The sequence below is a fragment of the Hoplias malabaricus genome, chromosome 4, assembly GCF_029633855.1.
Source record: "Hoplias malabaricus isolate fHopMal1 chromosome 4, fHopMal1.hap1, whole genome shotgun sequence".
NCBI classification, from domain to species: Eukaryota; Metazoa; Chordata; class Actinopteri; order Characiformes; family Erythrinidae; genus Hoplias; species Hoplias malabaricus.
Genome location: NC_089803.1, coordinates 64,941,257 through 64,956,392, shown reverse-complemented (window position 1 = coordinate 64,956,392; position 15,136 = coordinate 64,941,257).

Genomic DNA, 15,136 nt, shown 5'->3' with positions numbered 1-15,136 from the left:
ATAGCTTTACCAGACTGATTGTGAGAGATAGTGCCTGAGACTGAGGTCAGAGGGAACGCAGTTTTGAATAAAGGTCAATGGCTTGAACCCTGGGTCCAGTCAGGCAGACAGAGGTCATGCTTTGGGCAACAGGAAGGATGGTAACTTGTCAGTCATGCTTTGGACTCATTTGGAAGCTGTTTCCTGTCTCTGGAACAAGCCACTCTTTGACACTACTTAGATTACGCTGAACACACTGCAATATCCCTGGCCCAGGCCGGAGCAGCCTCAGTGGCTTTATATGCTTTCTTGGCTGAAATGCATGGAAAATGTAAGAGTCATGAGGAGGCCAACACTGCACTGATGTTAGTCCAACAGCTTTCACACTGAAATATCTGAAACGTCGCAATGATGATGTTATGTTGGATACAGTGCTTTAATCTGTTCTTGAAAAAAAACAGTGTACTGCACTCTCAAAAAAAAATATATATATATATTTGTATATAATAACCCCTCATATTATTCAGGTGGCAGCCTCAAGAATACATCTCCAATGCCTTGAGTTAAGGAATATAACCTTCTTCTATATGGGCAAAGGTTTGTGGAAAGTTGGATGCTCATCCAACATTTTTCCTGAAATTACAAGTATCCATAAGGATTTGTTTCTGCTCTTCTGAAAAAGCTTTACACTACATGCTGGTACATTTTTGTGAGAATTTGATAGAATTCAGCTTCAAAAGCTTCAGATTCTGATTCAGCTAATGAACTCAGCTAATATAGGATGATTAGTTCTGGATAACAAAAGCCTCTCCAGCTAATCCCAAAGATATTGAATAGTGCTCCATCACTCCAGAGAGTGCAGTTCCTTTGGTCCCCAGCCTAATGCCGTGGGGCTTTACACCCTTATGCCAATGCATAGGCAGCTGCTCTAGTGTGTTTCGTTTCATCTACTGCTTTTCAAGGGAGATTATGCAGGCTGTGTGTTGTCCCCCTACACTCCACACACTTGATCTTGACTTCAGACTGTTTCTTTTTCTATTTTAAATAATTACTTATGAGAAGACCCTCTTCTCTTGGGGAAGAAAATGTACTGAACCTATAATACCTAAGGATATATAATTTGTAAGTATATTTACATTGTTTATAATATCATCACCAATGTGTACCAGTCCAGATCCCTGCTTTTCTGAAAGGAAAAAAATATATATATATATTTAAAATTGAACTTATGACAGGATAAACTAATAATAGATTCATTGATTGTCTATAACCGCTTACCCAGTTCAGGGTCACGGTGTGTCCGGAGCCTACCCGCAATCATTGGGCGCAAAGCAGGAATATACCCTGGAGGGGGCACCAGTCCTTCACATGGCAACACACACACACATTCACTCACAAACTCACACCTACGGACACTTTTGAGTCACCAATCCACCTACCAACTTGTATTTTTGGACCAAACCGGGAGGAAACGGGAGCACCCGGAGGAAACCCATACAGACACAGGGAGAACACAACAAAGTCCTCTCAGACACTGACCTGGAGCAGAACTTGAACCCACAACCTCCAAGTCCCTGGAGCCATGTGACTAATAACAGAGAAATAACAATTGAACCGTTATCAGCTATGTCAGGATACCAGCTGACAGTTTTAAAATCCAATCTAAGTGTTTGTTCAAAAGGAATAGTTAGGCCAGTAATGCTAATGTTGGACATAATGAACATGAATAGTCACCAATTAGCAAAATCCAACTGTCCAATTGTCATGCTGCTTGAGCAGTATTTTTAAATTTAATATACTTTTAATAGAATGTCTGTATTCCTTTGAATCAGTAAAAAAGTTATTGTTGTGCTGTGACCTGAACTGACTGTTCTAAGGAAGCAGATGAAAAAGGCCAATGCTATAAACACTTGTACCTACACACATACACACATTCTTTTTGTAAACTGGCACTGTTACAGAAAGCCTCATATCTATGTTTTGGACAAGGTTTACTTTCCTTGTTCAAGAAACCAGACTTTATTTATTTAGTTTAATGTCAAAACAGCTATTAAGTTGTTTGTTTTTCAGGAGATATTTCGGTGCAGATAAGATAGAAGATAATTCACTTGCATGTCAAAAGAAAACAAGTGGGGAAAAACAAAGACCTTCCAAAATGGATGTTTAAAATATAAATAAGAATGAAAAAAAAACAGTACAAACTGTATTTAATGCCAAGCTCCACATTATTTTGCATCTGACAAAGTCGTCAGGTGCTTATGTTCTTCTTTTCTCTGAGAGAAGACAAATAATACCATGAGTCTGAAAGGATATGGAGTTGTGGAGAAGCCCTTACCTAGGAAAATGGGGAAAAAAACAACAAACAAACAAAGAAAATCTGTGATACAAACAAAGACATAGTTGAAGTTCTGTGAAAAACACTGATCAACATTCACTGTGTTAGGGATAACTTGGATGAAAAATGCATTCGACTGGCTTTTGGAGGTGTGGGGAAATGTTCCTAAAACACTGCAATGTTATGTTACTTTACACTTTTCTGCTGCTTCAATTACTGAAGGAATAAGTGACTGGAAATTAAGTTCATTCATGAACAACATGAAACGTCTCAGAACTCAAGAATCGTTTAAGAGCCTCCTAGTGTTTTGACAATTCAAGATCTGTGTGTGAACAAGTGTCATCTCCGGGAATTAGTACTATTTCTGGAATAAACAGTCATTTAAGTCAGTAAATGTTGTGTGCAGTGCTGTACTTGTCCAACCATGTTCATTCATGGCTGTGTGCCCCATGTTAAAGCACCACTATTTACCCACATGCATTTACTTATTAATGCCTGAGAATGCTGACATATTTATTCTTAAATAAACATCATATTCAGATCTTACTTTTTTTTCAGTCTTTTTTTCAAACTTGGCAAACAGTTACAACTCTAATTCCGAGCCAAATCCTTCCTGTCATTTGTAAATACACTCTGACCTGTATCTAAATTAAAACAGTAAAAAGACAAGATATGAAACGTTTTACAACATACTACAAAAAAAACTCCCTAAACGTGTTAGAAAACTACAAAAGAAGCAGCAACAGTGTTTAAAAACAGCAGCTTTAGGACAAGAATTTTGAGGCTTGCCTCTTCACCTAAAAAGCGTCTATGAATAATCCATCCATCCATTATCTGTAAACCTTATCCAGTTCAGGGTCACGGTGGGTCCAGAGCCTACCTGGAATCATTGGGCGCAAGGCAGGAATACACCCTGGAGGGGGCGCCTGTCCTTAACAGGGCAACACACACACACACACACACTCTCTCACATACATACAGTCACTTTTGAGTCGCCAATCCACCTACCAACGTATGTTTTTGGACTGTGGGAGGAAACCAGAGCACCCGGAGGGAACCCACACAGACACAGAGAGAACACACCACACTCCTCACAGACAGTCACTTGGAGCGGGAATCAAACCCACAGCCTCCAGGCCCCTGGAGCTGTGTGACTGCGACACTACCTGCTGCACCACCGTGCTGCCCCCTATTAATAATCCAACAGTTTAAGAACAATGTTCTTCAGTGAATAACTGCATGAACTTGTAGACATTTCACCATTTCAAACTCTGTAGTTCCTCATATCATCATATGCATAAATCATGCTGGTAGGAGGATTGGTTATTCCAAGTGCCCATATCTGGAAGTAATATGTGAATGCGTGAGGTTTTGTGACTGACTGTTGCCCTGTTCAGGGTGTGTTCCTGTTTGCGTTCAGTGATTCTGTGTAGGCTCCAGACCCACCTCTACCATAGCAGAAGGAAGCGGTTGCAAAGAATAAATAAATGAATGGATTATTTTAAAAGTGTAATTAATTGCAAAGGTAGAGTAACATAGTGATAAACATGTTCCTGCCCCAGTTTTTTGGAGTGTGTTGCTGGTACTGTATCAAATCTAGATTTTTTGATTTTTCAGTTCTGTCAAAGAAAACCTATTGCCTTATTTCAATGCAATAAATTTAAACAGAATTTACTCATCACGTCATTCAGTTTTTATTACGATTTCACTTTCTGTTCCAACTTTTTCATATTGTGAAATAGCCTCAGAGTAGGTGGTACGACGACCCATCTGCTGTGGCTGGACCTCCTACCCCTGCTGAAATGGCCATGTCCACAAACTGTCTTTCATGTGCCATATGCCTTAGCTTGGACATGCAACATTGAACATAACTCTCATATACATGTCATACGTTTATATATGAAGGATGCTACCTGCAGTGATTCCTATAAATGTACAGTATTTATGCGCACTTGTTGGAGTTCCCTATCTGTGGAGTCCCTTTGTTTCAGCACACATTCTGCAGGCCACATGGCCCAACCACCATGGGCCTAATCTGTCAATCTGTACTGGAAAACAGTGAGACCCAAGGGATATTTTGCTGTTATTGAGGGAGATGTGGGTAAAATCCTCTTAAGACTTCTCGTGTGAATAGCTTTACATGGCTTTGAACTCATAACTTTGATGATTTTAAACATCTAAAACAAGATCATCTTGGATATGTTCACACAGCAATTAAAAAAGGCCCAAATCTGATTTTGTGATTAGATTAATTCAAACATTCATTGCATTCAGCGAAATAAACATAATGAGATCAGGTACTGATGGGCTGTTGGACAACTAGTTCTGAATCACAAATTCCAATTCAGCCCAGTACTGGACGGATTTATACACTTAACTCATTTTGGCATTGAGTACGGTGCTCCAGTGTCTCCCATTCTATTGGTCAGTGCTTTTGTGTGGAGAGTACGTAAAGTATGTGCCAGGATGGAGCGCCAAATCAGTAATAGGTGCATTCTAAAGCACAGATTCAATTTAAATGTCAAAACGTTTTGAACAGACACAGCAGGTAGTGTCACAATCACACAGCTCCAGAGACCTGGAGGTTGTGGGTTCAAGCCCTGCTCTGGGTGACTGTCTGTGAGGAAGTTTGGCGTGTTTTCCCTGTGTCAGCATGGGTTTCTTCCGGGTGCTCCGGTTTCCTCCAACAGTCCAGGTAGGTTGATTGGTGACTCATTCGTGTGAGTGAATGTGTGTGTGTGTTGCCCTGTGAAGGACTGGCGCCCCCTCCAGGTTTTGTTCCTGCCTTGCGCCCAATGGTTCCAGGTAGGCTCCTGACCCACCGTGATCCTGAACTAGAAAAGCGGTTACCGACAACGAATGAATTCATGAATGAATTTTGAACGTATTGTCCAGCTTTAAGGCATTTGTCCAGATTTGGGTTTCTTTGCACAAGCTAAGCCTCTAACTCTGGGATTTGGCCACATCCCAGTAGATCAATCAACTAGGTGTCCTCATGGTTTTGCAAATGTTGTTTAAGAATGTGTTAAGCTGCATGCATGACTACCAATCTTGACAGTTTATGAATTGTGCGACTACTGGAGCTCCAGTGAAGACGTGTGCTACTCTGCTCCTGCATGCTCCCCACAGCTGGAGGGGTGAAAGGTCACATGCTCTTCCAGCAAAATGGTGGTGATTTATTGGACGTTTAACTTTAATGATAGACTACATCTGCTTTCAGTTCGGTCAAAGAATCTGTCAGCGCTGGCCTGTTGAGAGAGATGGGCAGTGGGAAGGCCGTTACACAAGGGTCCAGTAGTGAAGTTACGTGTTTGAGAACCTCTTACTGTTCCCTGGGGTCACCCTGGGCTAATTAGGTACGAATCCTGGAAATGGCCTTTTAGTGAAATATGTAGGAATTCACCTTGAGACCAGCCTCCTCCTCTGCAACATCAGACAGGAGAGGAGTGTGAAATGTAGGTATCTGGATTTAAAAAAGAGGAAAGCTCCTTTTCTGAACATAAATGAAATGAAATGTAAATTTGTCTCAGAGTTAAGCTGCCTGTTGTCTGTTGTTAAATATAAGACTCTGCAGTTCTGTAGCAATAATCAGTGTTAAACACAAGATATACTTCAAAGTGTAAGTGTTTTAAAGGGCTTATTAACCAGAAGCAGAAACTAAACCTAGACTTAAAAGCATTTTGAATGGAAACCATCAACAGAACTGAAATTAAGTTTAATGTATGTAAGGCAAAGGGTCACAATATACATTTTGTATACATATTAATAGATTGTTTATTATTAAATAATAACCATAAAACAATACTTCTGCCTAGACATGTTATTGGGTAACAGTTCAGTTGTCAAATACCCCATCAATAGGTAAAGCATCAGTTGTGATTTCTGATTAAATGACGAGACTCAGGTGTCAGGTTTTGCTCATTCATTCATTCATTCATTATCTGTAACGTCCAGTTCAGGGTCGCTGTGGGTCCAGAGCCTACCTGGAATCATTGCAAGGTGGGAATACACCCTGGAGGGGGCGCCAGTCCTTCACAGGGCAACACAGACACACACACACACACACACACACATTCACTCACACCTACAAACACTTTTGAGTCGTCAATCCACCTATCAACCTGTGTTTTTGGACTGTGGGAGGAAACCGGAGCCCCCGGAGGAAACCCACGCAGACACAGAGAGAACACACCACACTCCTCACAGACAGTCACCCGGAGGAAACCCACGCAGACACAGGGAGAACACACTACACTCCTCACAGACAGTCACCCGGAGGAAACCCACGCAGACACAGGGAGAACACACCACACTCCTCACAGACAGTCACCCGGAGGAAACCCACGCAGACACAGGGAGAACACACCACACTCCTCACAGACAGTCACCCAGAGTGGGAATCGACCCACAACCTCCAGATCCCTGGAGCTGTGTGACTGAGACACCTACCTGCTGCACCACCATTGCCGCCCCACAATGCAACAGTTATTATTTGTTATTATGAGTTTTGCTCATTTAAAAAAAAAAAAAAAGATGATAATCATAATCTTTAAACACTTTATAAACCCCTTTTCCTCAGAGTGATTTCTACTGATTAATCTGAGCTGAACTCAGTGTAGTTTAGACCTGTACTAATGCAAACCCTGTATTTGCATGTCCTTGGTCAAGGGTTGATTCTGATAAAAAGGAAAATCCAAAAGGCTCGGTGCAAAGAGCACTTTGATACAGTTAAGTCAAAGTCAGTCTATATGGCCAACAAGACTACATTGTTTCTCTCTCTCTCTCTCTCTCTCCCTCCCTCTCTCTCTATACGTGTTGGCATACATTCAGCCTGCCATTCTTATATTACTGGATAATATCAGTGAGGCTGAAAGTATGACTTTCACTCAGAGGCTGTAACAGTGTGAGGTTCTACCAAATAATGGTCATCATTGTTCTGGGACTTTTTGTAGAATCTATGTCCAGGTTTGGTAGTGGTGTGTGTGTGTGAGAGAGAGAGAGAGAGAGAGAGAGAGAGAGAGAGAGAGAGAGAGAGAAGAGAGAGAGAGAGAGAGAGAGAGAGAGAGAGAGAGAGAGAGAGAGAGAGAGAGAGTTTAAACAGCTACGTGTGCTTCTGCACACAACATTTAAAGAGAGCTTATGTTACTTTCACTGTGACTTAAAAGTGATGACATTTCTGTCAGTAAAAGGTGGTTCATGGGAAACTGTTAAGGACTGATAGTTACAGTATATGGTCAAAAGTCTGAGCACACACGCTCACGCAACATTTCTTCTGAAATGAAAGGAGTTAATAGGCTGTTCTATTTCTCTCCCTTAGCTTGTACTGTTTTGGGAAAACAGCTTACAGAGTTACCGCATGGTGTTTCATCACTAAAGAGAACACAGTTACACTGCTCCACAGCCTAATGCTAAGGGGCTTTATACCCCTCTAACACTGGCCACTGGAACCATTGGCATATGAGGAACTGCTCCAGAGCATCCTATTGTATTTTATGCTTTTCTAAGCGTTTTACATAAGCGAATACCTGCTTACCCTTCGACAGACATGATTTCACACATCACAAACCTAAGGAACCAGTCCCTCAACCTGTGATTTGATTCTCAGGGTTACATCTCCTGGTAAATAAATAACATCACTAGAATTTAAAGGAACACTGGGTAATATTTGGTCGGCACGGTGGTGCCGCAGGTAGTGTTGCAGTCACACAGCTCCAGGGGCCTGGAGGTTGTGGGTTTGATTCCTGCTCCGGGTGACTGTCTGTGAGGAGTGTGGTGTGTTCTCCCAGTGTCTGCGTGGGTTTCCTCTGGGTGACTGTTTGTGAGGAGTGTGCTGTGTTCTCCCTTTGTCCGTGTGGGTTTCCTCCGGGTGACTGTCTGTGAGGAGTGTGGTGTGTTCTCCCAGTGTCTGCGTGGGTTTCCTCTGGGTGACTGTTTGTGAGGAGTGTGGTGTGTTCTCCCAGTGTCTGCGTGGGTTTCCTCTGGGTGACTGTCTGTGAGGAGTGTGGTGTGTTCTCCCTTTGTCCGTGTGGGTTTCCTCCGGGTGACTGTCTGTGAGGAGTGTGGTGTGTTCTCTCTGTGTCTGCGTGGGTTTCCTCCGGGTGACTGTCTGTGAGGAGTGTGGTGTGTTCTCCCTGTGTCCGCGTGGGTTTCCTCCGGGTGACTGTCTGTGAGGAGTGTGGTGTGCTCTCCCTGTGTCCGTGTGGGTTTCCTCCGGGTGCTCCGCTTTCCTCCCACAGTCCAAAAACACACGTTGGTAGGTGGATTGGCGACTCAAAAGTGTCTGTAGGTGTGAGTGTGTGTTGCCCTGTGAAGGACTGGCGCCCCCTCCAGGGTGTATTCCCACCTTGTGCCCAATGATTCCAGGTAGGCTCTGGACCCACCGCGACCCTGAACTGGATAAAGGTTACAGATAATGAATGAATGGGTAATATTTTAACCATAAAATTACAGCTTCAAAATCGTTGTGCTGCTTCTCTGACATGTAACAGGGAGAATAGTGCCTTTCTTGTTGTTACTCTGGGCTCAGCACTAAAGAAACTGCACTATGTAACGTGTGGAAAAAGGTAGGAACTACACCGTCCCTCCCATTTCCAGACAGTGCTGAAAAATGTATTACACATTACACCTTTAGGTGGAGACCAGGAGCCTAAAGTCTTACCTAGTGTTTCTTTAAATGCACCATATTCATTCCCAGAAAAACACCAAATATACATGTCCCCTCTGTCGATGATCTGTACACTGATGTGAGGATTGGTTGTGCGTTTTTCCACTGCTGTGTGTGACTGGTTGAGGGTGTTATGCCCTGCAATAGACTGGAAACGTCTCAAGTGTGTACCCACCACAGCTATGATCTTGTTGAAGAAGTCATGGAATAGGACTAAGTCTGATCATATGTTTGAGGTATGACTGTAAATATTTCCTATTAATTCCTTATAAAAATGAGTTCGTGTCCTATCTCAGTGTATTAAAGGGAGTGTGAAGTCCTTAATTCCTCAGCTGTAGTAAAGGGAGTGTAAAGCTCATTAAAAGCCTTGTTCTGGGATTCTTTTAGTTGTGTCAGCATTAACCGGACTCCAAACTCTCTCTGTTATTTTTCAATTAAACTCTGACGTGCAACATACTAACAGACACCAGGCAAACATCTCTCCTCATGCTTTGATTTACTGGACATCAGACTCTCCTCCCTTCTTCTCTCTCCACTTTCTCGTCAGTCTCTGCTGCTGGTGTGTTATCAGTCTCTCGTTTCTCCGACTCTCCTTTAACCCACTGTTGCAGTCCAAGGCTGCACCTGTAACTCAGACTAAACACTGCTGGCAGAGGTGTGTAGCCAAGTTTGTTTTATACACACACAGACGTGTTTTCATGCAGTATCAGGACATGGGCTTATACACGTGAGTGACAAATAGATTAACGTGCAAAACTCACTCACAACGTTCATTTATTTCAATTCTAATTTAAATTATTCAAATATTTTCAAGTTCAAATGGTTTATTTGTTCAGAAACGTTTAGATAGAAGATAAACTGCTGCATAAAGACGACACACATCAAGAGAAACAGTATACTGTTTTCATATTAGAGCGACAGAAAAAAGCGTTCATGCACATTTCATACCTGAAATACACAGCTGTTTCTGTTCATTCTTCCACTGTGAGAATTCCATTCTGTGCTGTGCATCGGAAAGGGATGTGGAGCTCTTAATAAAACATTACTAAAAAAAAACATCTGCAGGTGTTCTCAGAACAATGGGTTTACCACAATAGAGCCCAGACGACAGTGTCACTAAATGTGTTTGGGTTTTTCTTTTTGTATTAAACAGGCTTCAGTGCCAGCTCCTTTAAATGAGAATGAACCACAACTCAGATCAGCACAAGAGCCCAGGAATGAGGAGCAGAAGCTCTGGATTTTACCCATTTTCTCTAAGTTCTCATGTTAATCATGTTTAATTCATTCATTATCTGTAACCCTTATCCAGTTCAGGGTCACGGTGGGTCCAGAGCCTACCTGGAATCATTGGGCGCAAGGTGGGAATACACCCTGGAGTGGGCGCCAGTCCTTCACAGGGCAACACACACTCACACCTACGGACACTTTTGAGTCGCCAATCCACCTACCAACGTGTGTTTTTGGACTGTGGGAGGAAATCGGAGCACCCGGAGGAAACCCACGCAGACACTGGGAGAACACACAGACAAGGGAATCGGACGCACAACCTCCAGGCCCCTGGAGCTGTGTGACTGCAACACTACCCGCTGCGCCACCGTGCCGCTCCATGTTTAATCATTGCTCTAATTTCTTTGTGTTTGATGTTTGTATTGCTTTGTTTATCCTTGTCTTTAAGCTTTAAACATGTAAATAAAAATTAATTAGGCAGGCAGAGAAGTCCCCACAATGTATGTAAAGTGGGTTGGGGCCCAGCATCATGATATATATAATATAAGTCCCAAAAAAGCCTGTGATATGGAAGACCAATATGCAGCCTATGATTTTGGATGAACTGGATAACGATAACGGACTGGAAAAAAAGGAAGCTTTCAGGAGCAGTAAGGAAATGTTATTTCACAACCAGAAAAAAATAAGTGCCAGAAATGTTCTTTGAATCAATGCCAAAATAGAAACACTTTCATTTCCTTAAAAATCATTTTATTTTGTTCCACTTGAGAGACCATTCAGTAGATGTGTGTTTTTAATGTTTCTAGAAAATGCAGTGATTATAAACCGACTGATGCCATACAGAAAACATTCAACATTCATGCAACATTTCTTTTAGCATCAGTGTGTAAGTGAAAGGCAAATCCAAGACCTTTAAAATAGAGACTTATGAACCGTCCTGGCAGGTTATTATCTGACATTCATTCTTTTCTCGGAATACACACCCTAAGGTCTGCAGATTGTTTCAAAATATCTTTCCCGTACTGGAAAAGCCTCAAACATTCCCTTATAATTGAGTAGGAGTAAAAATAACGTATCACTTTAAAAACCTTAACAAGTGCTGAGTCTCTCAGAGAAATGCAGTGGAGTCTTAATACAGGGGTTCCCCCAGAACAATGACAAATTCAAGTTACTAATGTTCTGGAGAATTCTTTAAATTGTGGATTCATAATTTAGGGCTATTTTTGAATGTTTATTCGTAACACATATAAAGGACAACTAACAGCCAAAAATGATTCTTTGCACTGACGTACCTGTCTGATCCTTTATGAAATAAAGTAATAAAAACATTACCTTGAAAATTATGTCCTAAGTCATAAAACTAACAGCAAAATGGAACAAACAAATGTCCACCTCCAGCTCAGGACACTGAGACATAGGACCAACTCTAAACACTGTGGCCAGCAGAGGACGCTACAGCTACTAATAGAATGAAAAGTATGAATGGCTTTAAAAGTGTGGTATGAAAGGTCAGCTTTACTTTACTGTGGGACACAGTCTATTAGTGAGACATAAAATAACACACTTTATATAACACATGATAAGGGGGGGGGGGGGGGGGGGATAATAAATACAGGACAGTTTTATGTTGTACATTAATCACTGTGCAACTTGGAACAGTTCATTTTCCAAAAATACACCATGACCTAGCTTATTCTGGGAAGGAGAAAAGGAATAATTGGCCTATTCAAAGACCAGATATCAGAAACTTTTGCACAGACTAAAATGTATAACTTCATTCATGGACAGGCTGTGAGTCCACTGTCGAGCATCACACATCAATTACACTCATGTCTGTGGAACATTTTAACACAGCAAATCCATTTACCAGCACGTTTTTGGATTGTGGGAGGAAACCCATGAAGCCACAGTGAGAACACAACAAACTCCTCGCAGACAGTGACCCGAGGCGAGAATAGAGCCTTTTATTAACTAATTAACTGCATTTCCAAATATTTTGAATTCAGTAAATGAAGAGTTAATGTGCATTAATGCATGCAAAAATGTGTTGCGCTTGTAGTATTTGCACTTACAAACACACGTATGGATGTATTGGATTCGCCAATACACCAACCAACGTGTTTTTGGACTGTGAGAGGAAACAAAAGCACTGGAGGAAACCCACTCAGACACAGGGCGAACACACCAAACTCCTCCCAGACAGTCACCCAGAGTTGGACTCAAATCTACAACTCCAGGTCCCTATTCTGGAGTTCCAGGCCACAGTGCCGCCCTATTCTTATTATTGTTATTATTATTATTATTAAGCAAATACATATTAAATATATTCATGGTAGCCTATGCAAACACACTTTGGTTATTAATTAAACCCATAAAAACTCATCTCAGTTTCTCAGAATATCACATTTAGACGTTATTTCCCAGACAAAAATCCCCCAATGAAAAGTGGTGTAGATGTAACTTTACACCTTTACTTTCATTCACTACGTGCAGATCAGTGACTATGCAATTATCCTCACCATCTGCACTTCACCAACGCTCACCTGCAGAAAGCCCCTCCCAGCAAGTTGAGGGTATTGGTTCCTAAGGTTTATGATGCAAGAACCCCTTGAATCCATTTTTTAGACTGTCTTTGGAACACTGCAGTTTCAAGTTCAAATGCTCAGCCACGACACTGACTTCTTATTTCACGTCTTATATGTCGTTTAGAGCATAAACAATGCCACCCAGGCATGTTACCATTAAAGTAACAATAAAGTAAATATTTTGCTCTTCCCTGGTGGTTAGCTATAAGCTTGTATTTTTGTCAATCTTTTTGTAATTGGCCAATTTTTCGGCTTCAAATTAAGGAGGTGTTAACAGCAATTTTACAGATACCACCAACATGTGTCTAATCTTGTATCCGATTATAATCACCCACTCCAGAGCCCCGTTAAATGAAAAAAAATAAAGATTTTAGCTAAAATGAGCCAAAATCTTAGAGGCGCATCTATTTCAGTGAAAATAATACCACTGCAGACGAGGGCGAAGGGCTTTGAGGCACTTTTCTCGCGGTTTGTCCCACTTTTACCTGAAATAACCTCGTCGTTGCATTGAAAGCAGTGAGAGTGTTAAACCTGCAGCTCTGACTTTGCTTCGCCTCGCCATGACAACGAGCGGTCCTCGCGCCAGCTGGATCCGGCCAATAGAAGCTCACGTGGTCGTCGCGCGCTGAGGCGAGCCAGTCTTCCCGCACGCACGCGCACACGCACACGCGCGCACCTGTACGTGGCGACCGACACACACGCACGCGGACCGAGCTGATCACGCCCTATCAGCTTTTTCCGTGATGCGCAAAAAAGGCGCGCGCGGCTCCGCCGTCATGTGATTCCAGTAATTCCGGCTCAGTACGCGCTAACAGCGGGAAACTCTGCTCTTTCAGCACGTAGCATATAGACTAGAGCATACTCCACCACGAGGATCTGCAGCGGCGTCGCTATTAATACCCGTCTGAGGGGAACGCTACACACAAGCTGCTGGAGTAAATGGAGGGTCTCCTTTCGCTGATGCCTACAACATGAGACAACATTTTTGTTAAACATTCACACGAGTGATATTGGTCATGAGCTTGAACTCTGCCAGCGCCTTTATTTAGGAGACAGAGCACCATATATAAGTACAACCTGTAATCCTACTGTTCCTCTGCATGCATTTTAAGTCCCAAGTCACCCAATCCTTCACTGTTCCAACCCCAAATGTGCCACCACGCTGCAGGTATGATTTGGGTGGTGGATCATTCTCGGCGCTGCAAGGACACTGACGCAGTGGTGACTGTCTTCGTGTGTGTTGTCCTATAACGAATGGATCAGACACTGCAGTGCTGCTCGAGTGTATTATACTAACCGACCCAACCCAGTCAAATTCACCGTGTGGGTGTTGTCTACACTGGTGAAACACACACGAACGTGTTTAATGACTCCACTCGTATTAACGCAACACACACACCACAGTCACTGAATAATTTGCCACCAAATACTACCACCTCTGTTGAGGTCCTGACCACTGAATAAGGTCAAAGGGGGCGAACAATACATGAGTAAACAATGGACTACAGTCTGTGAGTGTTCGAGCATGTCGAAATGGACGGTGTGTGTAGAATATTAGTCTAAGCCATGTGTTATTTTACTTTTTAAACACTATAGATAAGATTTGTTGTTGTTGTTGTTGTTGTTCTTGGGGCTCCCTCTAGTATAATTTAATTTTACAGCGCTGTACTGAAATCGAGGGGGAGGGAGAGGGTGGTTCCCTACCCTCCACCAAAAGTTACATAGTGGCGTTTCTGCAGTGCTGAGCCTAGTGTAGCAAAGAATGATGCTCTGTTCTCCATAATACAAGTCACAAAATACATCACAATGTTTTTAAGTTATAATTTTAAGGTAAAATATTATGTTGTATTCCTCTACGTTGACAATGTAGCATAAGTCTAGGCTACACGATGTCTTAACTATAAAAAAGGTGAACTTCTAGTAGCTAGAAGAAGAATAAACTGATTTTCTTGATGTGTGTTATATACTGTAACAGTATTAGACGCCCAGGCCTACAAATTATTGCTGTTTAGGAAATCCTTAAAAAAAGTCTTCAGTCAGCGTTCTTTTATAGTCACTTCTTTACTGTTAACGACTACACGGTTTAGCCTCCTCTTGTTGTAAACTCGCCGGTTTCAGTGAAGATAGAGGTGGGCAGTGATATAAAAACGTTTGTAAAACTGTATAAAACTGTAACGTTTGTGAGAATTCCTCTTTTTTGGGGATTTATGTGTAGGATTTGTTCGCGCGCTGAACTCCCATTAACGGCTATCATCAAACCCACATCGTTGATACCTTAAGAAATGAGGGGGGGGCGGAGCTTTTTAGAAGCCCCGCCCACACCAGCCTCAAACCTCACCAATCCCT